We start from the raw sequence: 21,394 nt of genomic DNA, 5'->3' as shown, positions 1-21,394 counted from the left end.
AGAATGAGACTGAAGGTGTGACCTATTGCATCCCACATGCTTTTCTAACTCTGGAATAGTGGCATATTCCACATTATTCAGACTGCAGGTAAGTAATCTATGGATGGATTCACCTAAATTGGAACCATGGAAGGAGGCCATTCTGTCCTCTACTGGCTCTCTGAGTTACACCCTGCTATGGATAAAGATGAGAAAGAATTAGGAAACCTGTTCCCTTTCCTTCCTCTGCATGCTCCTTTTGGAAAGGAAGGGGTATGCCATTAGTTACTGCCTGAGAGTGTGGATGATTTACAAACCAGCAGCTAGTGTTTTGTGGATTGAAATAAGAGAATTGTTTATTCATACATTTTTAAAAATTGACATGTGATACATGAACATTGCTGACAGGACCAGCATTTGTTGCCCATCCCTATTTGCTCTTGAACCACTGCAGTCCACATGTCCTTAAGGACAGGATTTCAGGATTTTGACCCAGAGCACTGAAGGTACTGCAATATATTTCCAAGTCACAATAGTGAGTGGCTTGGAGGGGAACTTGCAGTTGATGGTATTTCCATGCATTTGCTGACATTGACTTTCTAGACGTAAATGGGCATGGGTTTGGAAGGTGCTTTCAAATGATCTTTGGTAAGTTTTGAAAATCTACTGCTCAGTCATGCATTGAGCCACTCACATAGACAACTCGCCAGGAAGAAATCGTCTAAGAGAATAGTGTACATTGTATGAGCAATAAACAAAACTAATAAACAAAGAAATGCAGATGAAACAGTCACAGGTGTACAGAAAGAGATCTGAAACAAATCAAAACAGAAATTACAGGAGAAATTCAGCAGATGTGGCAGCATCTATAGACAGAAAGCAAAGTTAATGTTTCAAATCCAGTGATTCTTCTTCAGAACTGTTCTGAAGAACTCCAATACAACTTGCTGATAATTAAAGTACTTCTATTTTGGGGTGCAGGGGTGTATGATGTGGGGGGAGGAAGGAGATAGAGAGAATTCACCTCCTAGTCCCTAACTGGTTCATCAGTGACACCATGATCAACATTGAATTGTGTTGATGGCCATGACATGAGTCAGTCTTTGAACCTCCAGCACTCCAGACTCTACCCTCACCATCCCACAGCCAGATGTGCACTTGCTTCCCCAGCACCCATGTCCTCTGATAGATTACCTTCTGAATGGAATCACTGACAAATTTCTAGCCCATTGTGTCTATATGATTAAGGATTGGAAAACATTCTACAATTTGACAAACAAATTCGATGTTCCATAGGCACTGAATAAATCCAACATCTTTTCATTTCAACACTTGCCATTATCAAGTCTTTCTTTTCAAATTATATCACAAGTGTTGCAGTTCATTCTGCATCGGTCCAGTTCAGAGGGAACATCTAGCCTACAGAGTCAGGTGGTCACAGTGCAGAGCTTGAAAATGTGACCTCAGCTGATACATCAGCCACTGCAATGAAGGAAGGCACCACTTCTGAGGAAGCTTTAATCTCGATAATCCAAGGTTTGGTCAATTCTCTCGGGGTGGATATTGACAATCGCAGCACACCATGAGAAGGGGAATTTTCCCGGCATCCTGGCAACACCTACCCACCAAGAATAGACTGTCAGATCATTCACCTCATTGCTGCCTGTGGGAGCTTCCTGTATACAAACTGGTTACGGGTTTTGTCTGACATCATTAATATTGGTTGCACTTCAACAATGTCTCTATGCAGCTGCGAACTGTTGTGTGATACCGTGAAATCATGAAAGGTACATACATAAAAGCTCTTTAGTTATTTTTCAGGCAATACTAATCTGTAAACCCAGTGTCAGTTTTGATAACACAGTGGACATTATCAGAGATGTTATGTTCATTTATTCTGTTGGTTTGTACTCAGGAACTCTTGCTGCTGGGTTATCCGTAAAAACCAACAAAAGTGCAAAATTAATTACTTACATCTTCTAGCTAAAGGTATTTGTTCGATAGATATCTTGAATGCATTTAATGTGGAGTTTTATTTTATTCATTTCAAATAAGCAACTCTGATTGCCTGCACTGAGCACCTTGTGAAATTCGATAAGGCACAAATGAGGTTTCAATTACAATTGCACAACAAATGAGACTAAGTGAGATAAAGAAATTGAACACGTCTAATTAAGACAGTACATCAGTGAAAGCTAAAAGATAGCCACAGGCAAAAGGTCTCCAATCTCCATGGTTGAATTGAAATTGCTTTGCATTCTAATCTGCCTAAATGCAGTCTTTTGATGACTCATAAAAAAGATTTACACTGATGAAGCACCATGCACAACCTCAGAAAATCTCAAAGAGTTCCACAGCCAAAGAAGACCTTTCTGAGGTGTACTCACTGCTGTCATTCTGGAAACATGACAGTTACTTTCTGCACAGCAAGTTCCCACAAGCAGCAATATGGTTGTGATTGGGTAATTTGTTTTCGTAACAGTGATTGAACGGTATGATGTTTCCAGGAAACTGGGGAGAATTTAAAAGTTTTTCTTCAAGATAGTGCAATGGGTCCTTTTCTGTCCAAGTGGAAACATTAAATTCAGCCTCACACCAAGAGTGTCCTGCTGCAAATCTAAATGCATCTGTAGATTAGTGACTCTGTGCTACTGATTGAAAAATGTTTCAAAACTGCTAGGAACTTTAATTTTCTGGTTTCAGTACAGCATGACTGATGTTATTTCACTCAAATTTGTAATGGTGTCAGTAGTGTGAAGTTGATTACACTACACCAGTGCTGAAGTTTCTCCCCAGTTTGCTTTCTAGCTCAATCTTCCTTTTCTGCAGCATCTCATCTGGATTGCTCGCTAGGGAAATTAGAATGGGAGATGAACAAGAATCTCACCTGGACAAGGGAAACTTATTTAAAAGATGCAGGGTGCTGTTCTCCGATGTTGAGAAATGTTTCTCTGGACTTCTCATCTGATTCTGTCACATTTCTCACCATAGTCCACATTGTTCAGGCCTTTGTCAGACTCCCCCCCAAGGATACCAATCCTGATGGGAAAAGCTGAGCCCAAGTGTCTGACACCCCATTTTTGACATCTTTATAGGCTTTGATTTTACATTTATAGTTTCAAAGCTCAAGATATGGTTTTAATAATGAAGAGAATTAATTTTTAATTGTTCTAGGACTTTTGTGTCACTAATAAGGCCAGCATTTGTTTGTTTCCACTTCAATAGCCCTTGAGAAAGTACTGGGGAGCCACTTTCTCAAACCACTAAAAATAAAATAAAGAACTGCAGATGCTGAAGATCCGAAATAAAAACAGAAATTGCTGGAGAAACTCAGCAGATCCAGTAGGATCTGTGGAGAGAAGGCAGAGGTAATGTTTTGAGTCTGGCATGACTCTTCTTCGGACAGCTGTTGGCCAATCTGAGTGGTTGATAGCTCCATAGTTACAGCAGTGCTGCCACAGGAGATGGTGGTCACTTCTGGGATTACAAGCAATCTCCAGAATATTAGCCCTGAGCCAGGTTTCGAGTAACTAATGGTGGTCTTTTGGTGCGAACAAGAGGAGAATGTGAGACCGGAGCAGACTGTTGGGCAGTGACGTCTTGAAAGAAAGATGAGAGAGGTGCTGTGGAGCACAGAAGAGCAGACGTGAGGGATAGGATTGGTAGGGGTATGTGGGATGGTGGAGAAGGAAGGCAGTGGGTGAGAAGGCCATCCGATGTGCAAAAAAGGGCCAATGAAGGAAGACGTCTCTCCCATTTTCCCACGTGATGCTTGAGAAAGTTTTCCAACTGCACTGACCTCCTCTCACTGGCTTCAAAATTGTGGCCACTTGATGGCTGGACGTCTGAGGGTCTCAGCTGCCCTAAGGATGATGGGTAGTTACTGGCCGTGCTCAGTCCCTGCAGGTGAGAAATTGATAGGACAGCCAGGTAATGAAACAAGCCCCTCCTGCCTGCAGAGTTATGGGCAGTGCACTGATAAACTCTGCCCTAAGAATAACAGTAGGTTACTTCAGAAGAGCAGGAAATCTGAAGTAAAATTTCATAATCTCATCTCACCATTCCATGTCTAATGTTGCCATGGCAATGTGTCTCAAATTGTAATAAACATGGCGAGATCCTCCTCACCAACCCTTCTCAAAGATGGCACTATCCAGTTAAATGTTTCTCCTTTTCTCTTTGTGGGTTTAATATCAGACTCACTGTCATGTAAACAGCAATAACAAACTTGTCTTTTATTAGCGCCCTGAATGTAGTGAGATGCTTCACAGGAACATTGTAAAAGTAAACATGACACCAGGAGAAGGTGAGGACTGCAGATGCTGGAGATGAGAGTCGAGAGTGTAGTGCTGGAAAATCACAGTAGGTCAAGCAGCATCCGAGGAGCAGGAGAATCAACGTTTCCTGATGAAGGGCTTATGCCCGAAACATTGATTCACCTGCTCCTCAGATGCTGCCTGACCTGCTGTGCTTTCCCAGCACCACACTCTAACCATGACACTAAGTTACATAAGGAGGTAATTAGGGAGACGGCCAAAGGTTTGATCAGAGAGATTAGTTTCAAGGACTATCTTAACAGACAAGTATAAAGAATTCGGAAGTGAACTTCAGTGTTTACAATCAATATTGGAGCAATGTTTTTTAATAATGCATGTGATGACAGCATTACTGGCTAGGCCAGCATTTATTGCCCAGAGAGCAGTGAAGAGTCAAACACATTGCTGTGGGTCTAGAGTCACAGCCAACCAGCGAACCAGCCTAGACAGGAATGGCTCATTTCCTCCCCTCAAGGACATTGGTGAAACAGTTGGGTTTGTTTTATAACAATTGATATGGTTACATGATCACCATTCAGCGAGCTTTTTATTCCATCTCTTCATTGAATTCGGGTTTCACCGTCTGTCATGGTGAGACCTAAAGCCCTGTCTCCAGAATGTTAGTCTGGAACACTGAGCGACAATACCACTAAGTGACAATACCATAACAACAGTACTTGCTCTTTTCAGACCTGGGATGCTCAACAAGGGAGAATCAGAGAAAGGCCAATATCACAGAAGATTGTGGGACCAAAGGGCAATACAGACTTGGAGAGAGACGAGGCCATGGAGTGATTTGGTGAGATTAGTATCGTCCAGTTGTTTCTAGACTAGAAGCGAATGTAGGTCAGAGAGCTGAGTGCTGAATGAATGGGCTCCAGTGCGAGTTTGAATAGGTGCAGCAGACTTTCGATGATTTGAAGTTTGCAGATGGTAGGAAGTAGATAAAGCTTTAAGTTTTGATAAAAATGTGGAGATGGGCCCAATGCCTGGAGTACATGAGCATTTCTTTATAATATAAATTACGCTTTGTGCAAAATATTCTGATCATCTATTCATTTCACCATTTCCCTCACATCTGATGACCATTACAGAAATCAGAGCTATAATCATTTTGATTGCTTAAAATTGGTTTTGTACTTAGTTTAACAAATTGTAATAAGAGCACAATTCAATATTGTTGATCATTGGGTAGAGTTTAATGTTTGCAATCGTTATGCTGTGGCTTTCAATATATTGTTATGATTAATATTGGATTACTTGCTTAGAAAATGTTAAATATGGCAAGTAATTGAAGACCACATCTTTCATACATCTTCATAAACCTCTATCAGAATATGTGTATATCACTGTCATCAATATGAATGTATTTATCCTTACTCATAGTATTATACTTAAGCAACATACCAGATGTTTAACTGAGTAAATATTTAGAGAATGTTGAGAAATCTTCCTTGGGCACTAACTGCATAAAAATTAAACCTTGACTTTTTCGCTTTGCAGTCCAAACAAATTTGAATGACTGTTATGTCATCTCACTTTGATGACCATGTAATATCTACTCCACATAGTGCATTGGCTAACATAGGCAGTTAAGAGAACAAATATGGAAACATCTTAAAATCTAGATCGATCACCATGGCTGCCCTCTGGTCACAAATACATTCTCTCTCGTATTTCAATGGTTTCTCCTTTCACACCCATCATTTACTCAGCTTCCATTGGACTAAATGAATATTAAGTGCACAGATAAATCAGCTTCTCCACATTTGTCATCATCACATCCTTGATTGCTTGAAATGGATACAATGGTATTTGTGTTGGATCTGTATAAATAAAGTACAGGCTATATCAATGAATAAAAAAGTCATTAGTGAGGAACTGTCAGATATACAGGAGAGAGTGTTTGTGTCAATTTAGAGAATTAGTTACAAGACACTTATATTAAACATATGGACAGTTTAGGCTTAATGTTTGTGTGTATTCTTGTTTAGTACTTTTAGTGATTGAGATGATCTGAATTTATTGACACAATCAAATATTTAAATCAGATCCTATGGACGGACAGATAAATTCTTGCTGAGCTAAGCAGGTGAACGGTTATCAGGGGTAGGTAGGCGGGAATGTGGAGCAATCACATCAGCCATGAATTTCTTGAAGGACCAAATTGCTAGAATCTGTATTGAAAACAAAAATTGCGGAGATCACAGTGGGTCAGGCAGCATCGACGGGGAGAGAGCAAGCTAATGTTTCGAGTCTAGATGAGTCTTCATCAAAGCTGGATTTGTTGAATTATGCAAATCACTGAATGGTCTTCTCCTGCTCCTAGTTCACTCGTTCCTATGAAACTGGACGTGCTGAGCTCACAGAAAACATACAACTGATTTAATCAGTTCTGCGTGACAGATAAGAACTGTCAATGGTCAGGACTTTACTGAAGGGCACGACAGAGTTTAATTTGTTCCCTCCAGCACTGCAATGTCATGATAATCAAAAGGAACTCCCAGATGAAATTTCATTAATGTTGTTACAGGAATGGAACAGTCTGAGGTATAAAAATAGCAGGTTTAAGTGAGTTCATTTCAAGGTTTTTGTGTGCTAAAGCAGTATTAAAAAAATTTAAGATGGTGATAATGTTCAGTCAGCTGTTATTTTCTTGAATAACATTCACATGATTCTCTTTGCTACAGTTTCAATATAAATAGCTACACTTCCACTTTATTTTATTCCAATCTGGCTTCATAACTGCATCAAAAGGAGTATTTCAGGTCATCGTGGTGTACCTGTACATTCACACATTTCAGTAATTGAATAAGACTGTCATTCATCTCAAACCAGTTTTCCTAATCCTACCAGAACTATTCCCTGTGCACCTGAAAGTCAATGAAGGTTTGAAGTTACACTGAGACTGAATACCATGAACACACTTGATGTGGACAATTATGTTAGCATCCGTCACCAAACAGTGAAATCTACATTTTAGATATCTAGTGATCCCAGAAGAAAAAAAATCATTGATTTTAAAACACTTTGCATTATATGGTATTATATTCTGATTTTAACTGAAATGATTCCTATACTGATTCCAAATAAAAATCATATTATAATAGTTGCCCTACATTTCAAATCCACCGTGGCTCAAAGGAAGACTACCAAATGAATTTCTGCATTTTTAAGATAACAGTCCATTAAAGAATTGTAATGATTTCAATCCGATTTCACTTCATTTTGCCTCAAGTATTTTACTGCTACTTCCAAAATCTATTTAAACTAACACTGCCATTTCAAAATCATTTAATCCTGGTCAGTAATTTTACTGATTGTCCTGTAAACTTCTGATGATGTAATTGGCAACTATGAAGACTGCCCAAGAGGCATCAAACTGTGGCGTACTCCAATCAGTGCTCAGGTAATACAAAGCATCAAAGGCAGTCGCTGCTCCTCTTAGGAAGTTTTTCATTTACATTGATCCCATGTCACCAGCTCCTAGTATCTCACCAATTAACAAGTGGCGATTGTGAATCCTAACAGATTATAAAAGCAAAAGGAATATTACAGATAAATCGAATGATTCCTCAACCAATGAATCTTGGAGGCGACCAGCAGATGAAAACAATTAGGGGGAACATATTCCTTAAACTCTGTTTGGGTGTGCTAATCAACAGCTCTCATTGATACTAAGAATGGGACCTAGGACACATGAACAAGAGCAAGCCTTTAAATCTATGCCACCCTTAACCCAATTATGGTTGGTTGATCACTTCAATGCCTTTTACCCACTCTATCCCCATAACCCCCTCATAGTAAACAAAAAATTATCAAGCTCTAACTTAAACAGACTCAAAGTTTCCACTGTCCTCTGTGGTGGGGAATTCCAAAGATTCACAACCCTCTGAGTAAAAAGAAATTCGCCTCATCTCAGTACTCAATGGCATCTCCCTTGTTTTTGAACTGTGTCCTTTTGTTCTAGACTCTCCAGTGAAGGAAAACAGCTTTTGCCACCTGGGGCAATTCTCCCCGTGTCAGCATGGATTTAGTCCAGGAACTCCAGTTTCCTCCCACAATCCAAAGATGTTAGGTGAATTGGCTATGCTAAATTAATTATGGTGTTCAGGGATGTGTAGGTTTGGTATATTAGTCAGGGGTAATGCAGAGTAATAGGGTAGGGGAATGGGTCTGGGTGAGATACTCTTTGGGGGGGTCGGGGGGGGGGGGGGTGGGGGTTGGTGTGGACTTGCTGGGCTGAAAGGCCTGTTTCCACGCTGTTGGGATTCTATGACCTTACCTGCATGTACCCCTTTCAGTATGTTGAATTTGAATGGTTTTATTTTTACAATGAGAAATGCAATAAAATACAGTGAAAAGCTTCCATTCACCACAATACAGTGCAATTTTGATACTTTAGGAATAAGAGAAAAGTGTAAAGTTATAACTTAAAGAGAAGTCCATCTGCATTCAAGTTCTGAGCTGGCTCATCAAACCCAACTAATGTCGAAGTTGCTGATCCTCAGGCATTATCTTTCAGCACCGGGCTGAGTCATCTTCACTACCTCTTACACCAGACCCACCAAGAATGAGATTACCTCTCATTCTTCAAAACCTTCGAGAATATCAGCACAATTTGCCCAATCTCTATTCATTGGACAGTTCCATTATCCTGGGACTAAGTCTACAGAACCTTTGTTGCACTGCTTCTATGGCGAGAAATATTTCTTCTGAGGCAAGAAGAGCAAAAGAAGCACAATCCTCCCGGTGTCATCTAACCAAGCTCCTTTACAACTGAAACAAGACTTCACTACTCCTGCACTCCAATCCTTTGGTGATAAAGGCCAACATTCCATTATAGGAAGGATATTGTTAAACTGGAGAGGGTTCAGAAAAGATTTATCAAGATGTTGCCGTGAATGGAGGGTTTGAGATATAAGGACAGGCAGGATAGGCTGGGACTTTTAACACTGGCATATAGGAGACTGAGGGGTGACCTTATAGAGATTTATAAAACCATGAGGGGCATGGACAAGGTGAACAGAAAAGGCCCTTTCCCAAAGATGGGGCAGTTCAAAACAGGGGGCATATTTTTAAGGTGAGAGGAGAAAGGTTTAAAAAGTACATGATGGGCAACATTTTTACACAGAGTGGTTAGTATGTGGAATGAATTGGTAGAGGAAATGGTCAATGCAGGTACAGTTATATTTAAAAGTAATTTGGATAAGTGCATGAATAGAAAAGGCTTGGAGGGATATGGGCCAAGTGCAGGCAGATGGGACTAGTTTAGTTTAGAGACATGGTCAGCATGGATGGTCAGACTGAAGGACTTATTTCCATGCTGTTTGGCTCTGTGACTCTGTGACTCGAACAGTGGGTGCCCAAGTGCTGCTCCTTGCAGTACTGCATTAGTCACAGCCTGCCAATGCAAGAATGAACCATTTGCAGTATTTCTATTCTCTGTTTTCTGTCTGGAGCCATTCTAGTGCAATTCTTCCTATCCCACGTGCTTCAATCTTGTTAAGCAGACTTCTGTATGGGACCTTATTAAAAGTTTTCTGAAATTCTGAAAGTTTTATGGTCTTTTTGCTTGATCTCTATTTTTCTGCCATCTCTAGTTCTACCAACTTTAATCACTGGCCAGACAGCTAGCTGACCCTTTTATTGCCAAACCTCAAAAGGTAGTTTTAACTCAGAGTAATGTAGTCAATGAAAATATACATTGGAGAGTTATAAACAGACTGACTTCTCCAAACCTGTCATTTTACTGTGTTGTCAATAGTTAAATTTACCTCTATTCCTACAGTCCAAAATGTATGATGTGTTGATTATTTCCTTTCTATAGTGGCATGACCACAGGTTGTAACCACAGATAACCTGTAAACATTCTGAACTTTCAACTGCAACATGCATTTTGTTTTAACCAGAGGGAATGCAGTCAGACAATGACTCCAGGTGGCAAACTCTGGCAAGGAATTCTGGAATGCCACACCTATATAGAGCCAGAGCAACTTCAAACAGAAAGACTAAAGAAAAGGAAATAAGGAAAGGCTGATTGCCCATCGCTGTCAGTAGGTGACTATCTCCTGAAGACATGTTTGGATTTTACCCTTCCAGGCATAAGCAAAAAAGATGGTAAAAGCGAGCTCTAATTCTGGTCTGTATTTTGTTCATGGCCTGATATTCAAATGTGTGGGTAAATGTACTGTGAAGGTCACAGCTGGAGAATAGTCATTAATCACTCCTGCATTGTAAGTGAAGAAAAGAAAATATTCTTTTGCTCTGAGTACTGCCAGACAGTTACTCTCAAAACAAACCAGGAAAAATAAAAAATGCAATGAACTTGTGAGGCAAAGAATCATGAAATCAACTGTCCACTTACCAGTGTCAAAGCTACTGGTGATATCCAATGTGATGGCTTCTGTCAGAAGGCAGAGATGAGTGTTATAGCCATCACTAAGGAGAAGGTGGTGGAAAAGCTGAAAGATCTGACATTGAAAAATCACCTGGACCAGATGGACTACACCCCAGAGTTCTGAAGGAGGTACCAGAGGAGATTGTGGAGTCATTGGGGGTGATTTTTCAGGAATCACTGGAGTGATGAGTGGAGTTCCACACGGGTCAGAGTTGGAGCCACAACTATACATTGCTATACATTAATGACTTGGACAAAGGAAAGGAGGGCACTGATGCTAAGTTTGGAGAAGACATATCATAGCTGGAGAGACAGGTAATATTGAGGAAGTGGGGAAAGTGCAGAAGCACTTGAACAGGCTTGGAGAGTGAGCAACGAAATGGCAGATGGAATACAATGTGGGAAAATGTGAGTTTATGCATTTTGGTAGAACACAATAGAGGTGTGGATTATTTTCTAAAAGGGGAATGGCTTCAGAAATGTAAAGTATAAAGTGACTTAAGAGTCCTGGTTCAGGATTCTCTTTGGGTTAACATGCAGAGTCAGTTGGCAGTTAGGAAGCTAAATGCAATGTCAGCATTTATTTCAGGACAGGGTTGCAGGGTTGTGGATTTCTCTTGGAATCCAGGATACTGTACAGCACAGGAAAAGTCACAATGCTTTTGTTGATTATTCTAAGATTTTGAACTGAGAGACTCCTTCTTCCCTCATGAAGCTGGAAGCTGCATTCTGGAATTGGTGCCTAACTGCGAGATAAAACCCAGGGGGATATAATACCGAATAGCAAGCTCAGTGGAGGCAATATTTTGACGTAATCAAAATCACTAATCGCACATAAGCCAAGTCAGAAGTCACACGACAACAGGTTATAGTCCAACAGGTTTATTTAAAATCACAGCTTTCATCAGATGTGAAGGGGCACCACTCCAAAAAGGCTTATGTTTTTAAATAAACCCATTTGACTATAACCTGGTGTCGTGTGACTTCTGACTTTGTCCACCCAAGTCCAACACCTGCATCTCCACATAAACTAGTCATCCATAAACCCTACTCTCCCGTCTGCCCAAATCTTTGCTTCTGCTTATGTCGAGCCAGAATATGGTATTCAGCAGATAGCCAAGCCAATTTCTCATAAACATCCAAGTTTTTAACAGCCTGATAAACCCAAATGTCTTGAAATAAGATCGAGGCAGGAACAGCCTTTGCAGTCCCCTCCATTTTTGTTTTTATCTGTGTATTGGTCAGCATCTGAAGTATTAGTTTTGGATTATTTGTTCCAGAAATTTGGAATCATTTGCTGTTTTTCCTTTTTATGTCCTGGAATGTGAACAGAAAACTTTGGCACTTTTGAAGTTATGCCTAATGGACAGGAGATGTGTTCTTTCACTCTGTCCCAGAAGAACACTGTTTAGCCTTTGGCTGAATGCATGCAGTCACCTTTAGAGATGGATCATATAAATTGATATATATAACTTACTAAACATTTGTAGCCATTGATCATTGTTCAATGAATATGCTTGAGCAACAGTAGGTAATCCAGTTCAAATAACAAAACATGTTGAAGGCACTAACTGATTCCAGTCGTTCGCCAGGACACAACAAAAGCAATTGGCTCATTTTTCTGTCAACACAAAATAATTTTAATGCAATCTTTCGATTCAACTTAACTTACCAAAGGTACACCAGCATTCAAATCATCTGTTCCAAAGGTTTTTGTTCAGACATGGAAATCTAGAGCAAAAATATAATTAAACAAAAATGAAAAGGTCAGTAATTCTTACTTTGATTTACCAGATTAAATACACACAAAAGTTGATAAACAATCAACATTAAAAAAAATTCATGGAATATAGGTTGCACTGACTGGGCCAGCATTTATTGTATGGCAATTTATTGTTTGCATATACAACTAGATGATGGAATAGACATGAGGGGCTGAATGGCCTCCCCCTTTCCTATGTGCGTTTATATTGCCACATTTGTTAAGGCTATTTTTTCAGACCAGGGTAGGCTAGAACTCAGAGTACATAGTCAAAATTTTATGTATAGCTCATATTTGCGTTCCCTACAATTGTCAAGAATATTTTGGCATGATGACAGATCATAACCTCAGATTATTTGCAGACAGATTGTACTTAAAAGTTCAATGCGTGTGTTTTTTTTAAAGTGGACATACAGGCAAAGAATGTTTGCAAAGTTCCGAAAGGAGCCATGACTGTCACACCTGTAAAGGTACCTAGGGGACGGACATATTTTAATGTTCGCACAACATGAAAAATATTGAGTTATAACTCTCCAGCTTTATACTGAATATTACTTGCAATTTTTCTGCTGTTTTATTTTTGTTGGTATCTGGGGGTCACATTAATTTTCAAGTGCTGAAATGGAAATATAATATTGGAAAATAGTTTGGGAAACACTGGTGTGATTCTGTTGACAAGTAGCCATCTGGAATAAGATATTTTACAATTCTCAAGGAACAACTAATGACTCACCAGACTTATAAAATTCACATAACCAGTTTCATTTCAACCCATCTGTTCATGCAGACTTTACTCCCTCTTCCTTCAACAAGTAATGTTCACTCATTACACGACATTAGATTATCAAATCCAATTGTGTATGCAACATATTGTAATAACTAATCAGAGAATGAATTTTTTTAATGTATATATTTGTGTAAGCCACACATTAAATGCATAGTTTCATAAAAATTTATTGTATTTGCTCATTTTGCAAATGTAATTTCTTGAAGTTCACATAATGCAGTATCTTAATAGATTAAGTAATACTTAGTTGCCAGAATTGGTGCAATAATTAGCGACGTTGCTATGATCCAGCACCATTTTAAATTTGAAAACATCAAATTTTATCATCCAAATTATTATACAACAGCGCCAATCAACTCCCACAAATTCTAGATAGTTGTAGGAATGGCTAATGGCAATTGACACAAGAAGATTTTTCCACCCAACATTTAACACATGAAAATTAGAGATAATGATATTAGAGTCATAGGGATGTACAGCATGGAAACAGACCCTTCGGTCCAACCCATCCATACCGACCAGATATCCCAACCTAATCTAGTCCCACCTGCCAGCACCCAGCCCATATCCCTCCAAACCCTTCCTATACATATACCCATCCAAATGCCTGTTAAATGTTGCAATTGTACCAGCCTCCACCACTTCCTCTGGCAGCTCATTCCACACATGTACCACCCTCTGCGTGAAAAGGTTGCCCGTTAGGTCTCTTTTATATCTTTCCACTCTCACCCTAAACCTATACCCTCTAGTTCTGGACTCCCCAACCCCAGGGAAAAGACTTTGCCTATTTATCCTATCCATGCCCCTCATAATTGTGTAAACCTCTATAAGGTCACCCCTCAACCTCCGACGCTCCAGGGAAAACAGTCCCTACCTGATAAGCCTCTCCCTGGAGCACAGATCCTCCAACCCTGGCAATATTCTTGTAAATCTTTTCTGAACCCTTTCAAGTTTCACAACATCTTTCCGATAGGAAGGAGACCAGAATTGCACGCAATATTTCAACAGTGGTCTAACCAATGTCCTGTACAGCCGCAACATGACCTCCAAACACCTGTTCTCAATACTCTGACCAATAAAGGAAAGCATACCAAACACCTTCTTCACTATCCTACCTACCTGTGAGTTCACTTTCAAGGAGCTATGAACCTGCACTCCAAGGTCTCTTTGTTCAGCAACACTCCCTAGGACCTTACCATTAAGTGTATAAGTCCTGCTAAGATTTGCTTTCCCAAAATGCAGCACCTCGCATTTATCTGAATTAAACTCCATCTGCCACTTCTCAGCCCATCGGCCCATCTGGTCCAGATCCTGTTGTAATCTGAGGTAACCCTCTTTGCTGTCCACTACACCTCCAATTTTGGTGTCATCTGCAAATTTACTAACTGTACCTCTTATGCTCGCATCCAAATCATTTATATAAATGACAAAAAGTAGAGGGCCCAGCACCGATCCTTGTGGCACTCCACTGGTCACAGGTCTCAAGTCTGAAAAACAATCCTCCACCACCACCCTCTATCTTCCATCTTTGAGCCAGTTCTGTATCTAAATGGCTAGTTCTCCCTATATTCCATGAGATCTAACCTTGCTAATCAGTCTCCCATGGGGAACCTTGTCGAATGCCTTACTGAAGTCCATATAGATCACATCTACTGCTCTGCCCTCATCAATCTTCTTTGTTACTTCTTCAAAAAACTCAATCAGCTTATGAGACATGATTTCCTATGCACAAAGCCATGTTGACTATCCCTAATCATCCCTTGCCTTTCCAAATACATGTACATCCTGTTCCTCAGGATTCCCTCCAACAACTTGCCCACCACCGAGGTCAGGCTCACTGGTCTATAGTTCCCTGGCTTGTCTTTACTGCCCTTCTTATACAGTGGCACCACATTTGCCAACCTCTAGTCTTCTGGCACCTCACCTGTGACTATCGATGATACAAATTGGTGGTTATAATTTTGGAACGTGTTGCAGAAAACTAACAAAAGTTCAAAGTTTTTCAATTAACACAAAAGCAAAGTCCCATGGCTATTGGGAATTGGAAGTAAAGATGTAAAGTTCATTATTAATTTAAGACATGGTAGCAAATTTGATACCCTGTATGATGGCTGTTATCTTGAACAGGTTTTACTCCTGATTTGGAGATGCTGGTGTTGGACTGGGGTGTACAAAGTTAAAAATCACACAACACCAGGTTGAACCACCTGATGAAGGAGCAGCACTCCGAAAGCTAGTGCTTCCAATTAAATCTGTTGGACTATAACCTGGTGTTGTGTGATTTTTAAGGTTTTGCTCCTGTTTTATATGTAATTATAAAGGCCACCAATTTCACAACGTGGGCTGAGGAAACAGGGTTTTGATCTGGAATGATCATGGATAAGCGCATGAAAAGCCATAACATTCAAGGCCTCTTCAGGGCCAAGTGCTGGAAAGTGGAACTAGTGTAGATTTAGAGTAATTTCTGTTGGTGTAGACTCAATGGGCTGAATGGCCTCTTCCTTACTATATGATTCTATGATTCTAACGATAACACTGTAGCTACAGACTCATGCTCACTTTCCTCTGAATCAATAAAAACTGATCATCACTAATGCATTGAAAACATAATAAGTCCCCAGTTGTTTAGTTACTAAATGTGCGACATTGTGCAAAGCTGATGACTGTTCACTGATGATTGCACAGTATGCAGTACTCCTGGCAACTCTTCAAATGCTGCAGAAGTCCATTTCCATATGCACTAAGATGTGGAAAATATTCTGACTTGGAATGATAATTAGCAAGTAATATTTATGCGACACAAGTGCCAGAAAACAACAAGCTCCATTAAAAAAAAGAATCTAACCATTGCCCCTTGACATTCAATGACATTATTTTTGCTAAGTCTCTCATCATTGACATCATGTGGGTTATTGACTAGAAACTGAATTGGATCAGCCAAATAAATACCATGAATACAAGAACAGGTCAGAGGTCAGAAATTCACAGCGAGTCACTCACCTCTTGACTCCCTCCTGACAGCAAGTCAGGAGTGTGATAGGATACTCCCCACTTGCCTGAATGAGTGCAGCTCCAACAACATGATGAGCTATCAGAGGAAGTGGTACAGGATAGTACAATTGCAACATTTAAAAGGCATCTGGATGGGTATATGGATAGGAAGGGTTTGGAGGGATAGGGGCCAGGTGCCGGCAGGTGGGACTGGATTGGGTTGGGATATCTGGTCAGCATGGACAAGTTGGACCGAAGGGTCTGTTTCCGTGCTGTACATCTCTGTGACTCTATAATACTTGAGAAGCTTGACATCATCCAGGATGAAGCAGGCTACTAAAATGGCATCCCATCCACCATTTTCAAACTCCACTCCCTCAGTAGCAGTGTGCACCATCTACAAAACGTACTGCCAACATTCATCAAGGCTTCCCCAAGAAAACTTACCCCAAAGTTACAATTGCTTCACTGAGGAGGACAAAAACAGAAGATACTTTGCCTGCAAGGTTCACTTCAAGTCATACACAATCCTGACATAGAGCTGTATCACTGTGTTTTCAGTCTTGTTGGGTCAATTCCCTTCCTAACAGCACCATGGATGTACGGACATGGACTGCAGCAGTTCAAGAAGGCAGCTCACCACCACCTTCTCAAGGGGCAATTCGGGATGGGGAATAAATGTTAGCCCAGCCAGTGACACCCACGTTACATGAAAGAATGAGGAATAAGTAAATTGAATTCATCAAAAAGGTATCATTTTTAGTTCTTAGATTCTGGTCACTCTATCTACTCACTTCCTGTTGGAAGCTATAACATGGCACAATACTACAAGTATCATGTCTTCGAGGTACATTTATACAGTCATTAAACTTCTCACAATCACTAAATAAGACAGTGCACAAATTTTGGTTCATGTGTAATTTTTTTTAAAGTCTATTTTGCTCAGAATTCTTAGATATCATTTAGTTTAATTAAAACAAAGAACATTCTTGGATTAGGTGAGACAATGAATGTGAAGGAATGTAGAGATCTGCAGAAATAATTTATCATTTTTATAGATTTTAATGAAACTAAGGTGAAAACAAACATTTCACAAACACTGTATCTGATTCCTTTGAGATTATAAATAGAAGTGTTATACAATGTATACAATTTTAATCCAAATGTCAAAATAACAGTGGAAATATTTGGAGCTGTGTAGACAATATCATTAATAATTCCAACATCTTTTTCAATGATTACAGGCAAGGTCTTACTACTGTAGCTATAACATATTTAATGCTTAACATAAAATGTAATATTTACTTTAATATAAAAACAATCCCAAAGTGCTTCACAACTTGAGATTGATATTGAGAAATAACGGCCAAGCCAAAGACGACAATTAGGATGACTGAACAATCATTTAGTTAAAACGATAATTTTTCAGGAGATTTGTGAAAAAATCTCAGGAAGGATTGTGTCATAGGTGGGCAAAGAGAAAGTGGATGTATAAAATGTAAGATTGGGAAGCTCAGAGAGGGCATGGAAAATGAAAGGTAAAAAAATGTAGCAACAATAGAGTTGGGTATGGGGGCATGAGAAGATGAAGACAAAGTGTTTACATGTAATTACTGGAGGTCAAGAAGCCAATGCTAGTCAGCAAAGTCAAGTGATATATAAGCAGAGTTTAGTATGGGATGGGTAGATACCTTTTGGATAATGTGCACTTTGATAAAGGAACTCATCAAGATTCACTGTTGTGTGCAGAACTGCCAATGACCATAAGACCATAAGACATAGGAGCGGAAGTAAGGCCATTCGGCCCATCGAGTCCACTCCGCCATTCAATCATGGCTGATGGGCATTTCAACTCCACTTACCCGCATTCTCCCCGTAGCCCTTAATTCCTTGTGACATCAAGAATCTATCAATCTCTGCCTTGAAGATATTTAGCGTCCCGGCCTCCACTGCACTCTGCGACAATGAATTCCACAGGCCCACCACTCTCTGGCTGAAGAAATGTCTCCGCATTTCTGTTCTGAATTTACCCCCTCTAATTCTAAGGCTGTGTCCACAGGTCCTAGTCTCCTTGCCTAACGGAAACAATTTCCTAGCGTCCACCCTTTCCAAGCCATGTATTATCTTGTAAGTTTCTATTAGATCTCCCCTTAATCTTCTAAACTCCAATGAATACAATCCCAGGATCGTCAGCCATTCCTCGTTTGTTAGACCTACCATTCCAGGGATCATCCGTGTGAATCTCCGCTGGACACGCTCCAGTGCCAGTATGTCCTTCCTGAGGTGTGGGGACCAAAACTGGACACAGTACTCCAAATGGGGCCTAACCAGAGCTTTATAAAGTCTCAGTAGCACAATGGTGCTTTTACATTCCAACCCTCGAGATAAATGACAACATTGCATTCGCTTTCTTAATCACGGACTCAACCTGCATGTTTACCTTCAGAGAATCCTTGACTAGCACTCCCAGATCCCTTTGTACTTTGGCTTTACGAATTTTCCCATCATTTAGAAAGTAGTCCATGCTTGTATTCTTTTTTCCAAAATGCAAGACCTTGTATTTGCTCACATTGAATTCCATCAGCCATTTCCTGGACCACTCTCCCAAACTGTCTAGATCCTTCTGCAGCCTCCCCACTTACTCAGTACTACCTGCCTGTCCACCTAACCTTGTATCATCGGCAAACTTCGCTAGAATGCCCCCAGTCCCTTCATCCAGATCATTAACATATAATGTGAACAGCTGCGGCCCCAACACATCGCTTGTCACCGGCTGCCATTCCAAAAAAGAACCTCTTATCCCAACTCTCTGCCTTCTGTCAGACAGCTAATCCTCAATCCATACCAGTAGCTCACCTTGAACACCATGGGCCCTCACCTTGCTTAGCAGCCTCCCGTGTGGCACCTTATCAAAGGCCTTTCGGAAGTCTAGATAGACCACATCCACTGGGTTTCCCTGGTCTAACCTACTTGTCACTTCTTCAAAGAATTCCAACAGGTTTGTCAGGCACGACCTCCACTTACTAAATCCATGTTGACTTGTTCTAATCCGACCCTGCTCTTCCAAGAATTTAGAAACCTCATCCTTAATAATGGATTCTAGAATTTTACCAACAACCGAGGTTAGGCTAATTGGCCTATAATTTTCCAACTTTTGTCTTTATCCTTTCTTGAACAAGGGGGTTACAACAGTGACCTTCCAATCATCTGGGACTTTCCCTGACTCCAGTGACTTTTGAAAGATCTCAACCAATGCCTTTGCTATTTCCTCAGCCACCTCCCTCAGAACTCTAGGATGTCGCCCATCGGGGCCAGGAGATTTATCAATTTTAAGACCTTTTAGCTTTTCTAGCACTTTCTCTTTTGTAATGGCAACCATACTCAACTCAGCCCCCTGACTCCCTTTAATTGTTGGGATATTACTCATGTCTTCCACTGTGAAGAGTAACGCAAAGTACTTATTAAGTTCTCCAGCTATTTCCTTATCTCCCATCAACAGGCTTCCAGCATCAGTTTGAGGTGGCCCAATGTCTACTTTTGCCTGTCTGTTTCTTATGTATTGAAAGAAAGTTTTACTGTCATTTCTAATATTACTGGCTAGCCTACCTTCATAGTTGATCCTCTCCTTGCTTATTTCTCTCTTTGTTATCCTCTGTTTGTTTTTGTAGCCTTCCCAATCTTCTGATTTCCCACTGCTCTTGGCCACTTTATAGGATCTCTCTTTTTCTTTAATACATTTCCTGACTTCCTTTGTCAGCCATGGCTGTCTAATCCCTCCCCAGATAATCTTTCTTTTCTTGGGGACGAACCTCTGTACAGTGTCCTCAATTATACCCACAAACTCCTGCCATTTTTGCTCTACTGTCTTCCCCGCTAGGCTCTGCTTCCAGTCTATTTTCGTCAGTTCCTCTCTCATGCCCTCATAATTACCTTTATTTAACTGTAACACCATTACATCCGATTTTGCCTTCTCTCTTTCAAACTGCAGACTGAACTCTACCATATTATGATCGCTGCTTCCTAAGTGTTCCCTTACTTTAAGATTTTTTATAAAGTCTGGTTCATTACATAGCACTAGGTCCAGAATAGCCTGCTCCCTTGTGGGCTCCATGACAAGCTGTTCCAAAAAGCCATCCTGTAAGCATTCCATGAATTCCCTTTCTTTGGATCCATTGGCAACATTATTTACCCAGTCCACCTGCATATTGAAGTCCCCCATGATCACCGTGACCTTGCCTTTCTGACATGCCTTCTCTATTTCCCGGTACATGTTGCGCCCCTGGTCCTGACCACTGTTAGGAGGTCTGTACATAACTCCCATTATGGATTTTTTTCCTTTGTGGTTCCTCAATTCCACCCACACAGATTCCACATCATCCGACGCTATGTCATTTAGTGCCATAGATTTAATTTTGTTCTTAACTAACAAGGCCACCCCGCCTCCTCTGCCCACCTCCCTGTCTTTTTGATAAGTTGAAAATCCTTGGATGTTTAACTGCCAGTCCTGAACCCCCTGTAACCACGTCTCTGTGATGCCTACCACATCATAATCATTCACAATGATCTGTGCCATTAGTTCATCTCCTTTGTTACGAATGCTACGAGCATTCAGGTAAAGTGCCTTAATGCTAACTTTCTTAACATTAGGGATATTGGAAGTCATTAGATGTCCTAAGTTATCCTTCCTTTTTGCTGCATTCCCAATCTGCCTCAAGGTTAAATCCACCTGCATACATGCTATCCTGCTGTTTATCTTTCCATTTACCTCCATACTCCCTGTCGCTTTCACTTTCCCTTCCCCCCAACGTAGAAGTTTAAAGTCCTACTGACCACCCTATTTATCCTCTTCGCTAGAACATTAGTACCTGATCGGTGCAGGTGGAGACCATCCCAACGGTACAGATCCCCCCGGTTCCAAAACTGATGCCAATACCCCATGAAGTGGAATCCCTCTTTCCCACACCAATCCCTTAGCCACGTGTTTACTTCCCTAATTTTCTTATCCCTATGCCAATTGGCACGTGGCTCGGGCAGTAATCTGGAGATTATGACCCTTGAGGACCTGTACTTCGATTTCCTTCCCAGTGCTTGATAATCCCCAAACAGGTCCTCCACCCCAGCTTTGCCTATGTTGTTAGTCCTAACGTGGACCACAACAA

General features: G+C 40.5%; 1 protein-coding gene across 8 annotated transcripts in view; it reads right to left on the bottom strand.

Annotated features, from left to right (window-relative positions):
• Window positions 1-21,394, bottom strand: part of LOC140453373 (proto-oncogene tyrosine-protein kinase Yrk-like) — a 304,349-nt gene that overhangs the window by 163,098 nt on the left and 119,857 nt on the right. For all 8 annotated transcript variants that reach the window (XM_072547949.1, XM_072547951.1, XM_072547955.1 and 5 more), the window contains one exon: window positions 12,368-12,426. The gene's annotated coding sequence lies outside the window, so the exon portion shown is untranslated. The remainder of the gene's footprint in view (window positions 1-12,367; window positions 12,427-21,394) is intronic.

This window comes from Chiloscyllium punctatum, chromosome 27 (genome assembly GCF_047496795.1).
Source record: "Chiloscyllium punctatum isolate Juve2018m chromosome 27, sChiPun1.3, whole genome shotgun sequence".
Taxonomy (NCBI): Eukaryota; Metazoa; Chordata; class Chondrichthyes; order Orectolobiformes; family Hemiscylliidae; genus Chiloscyllium; species Chiloscyllium punctatum.
Note: the sequence above shows the minus strand (reverse complement) of the source record. Positions and strands in the feature narration are given on the sequence as shown.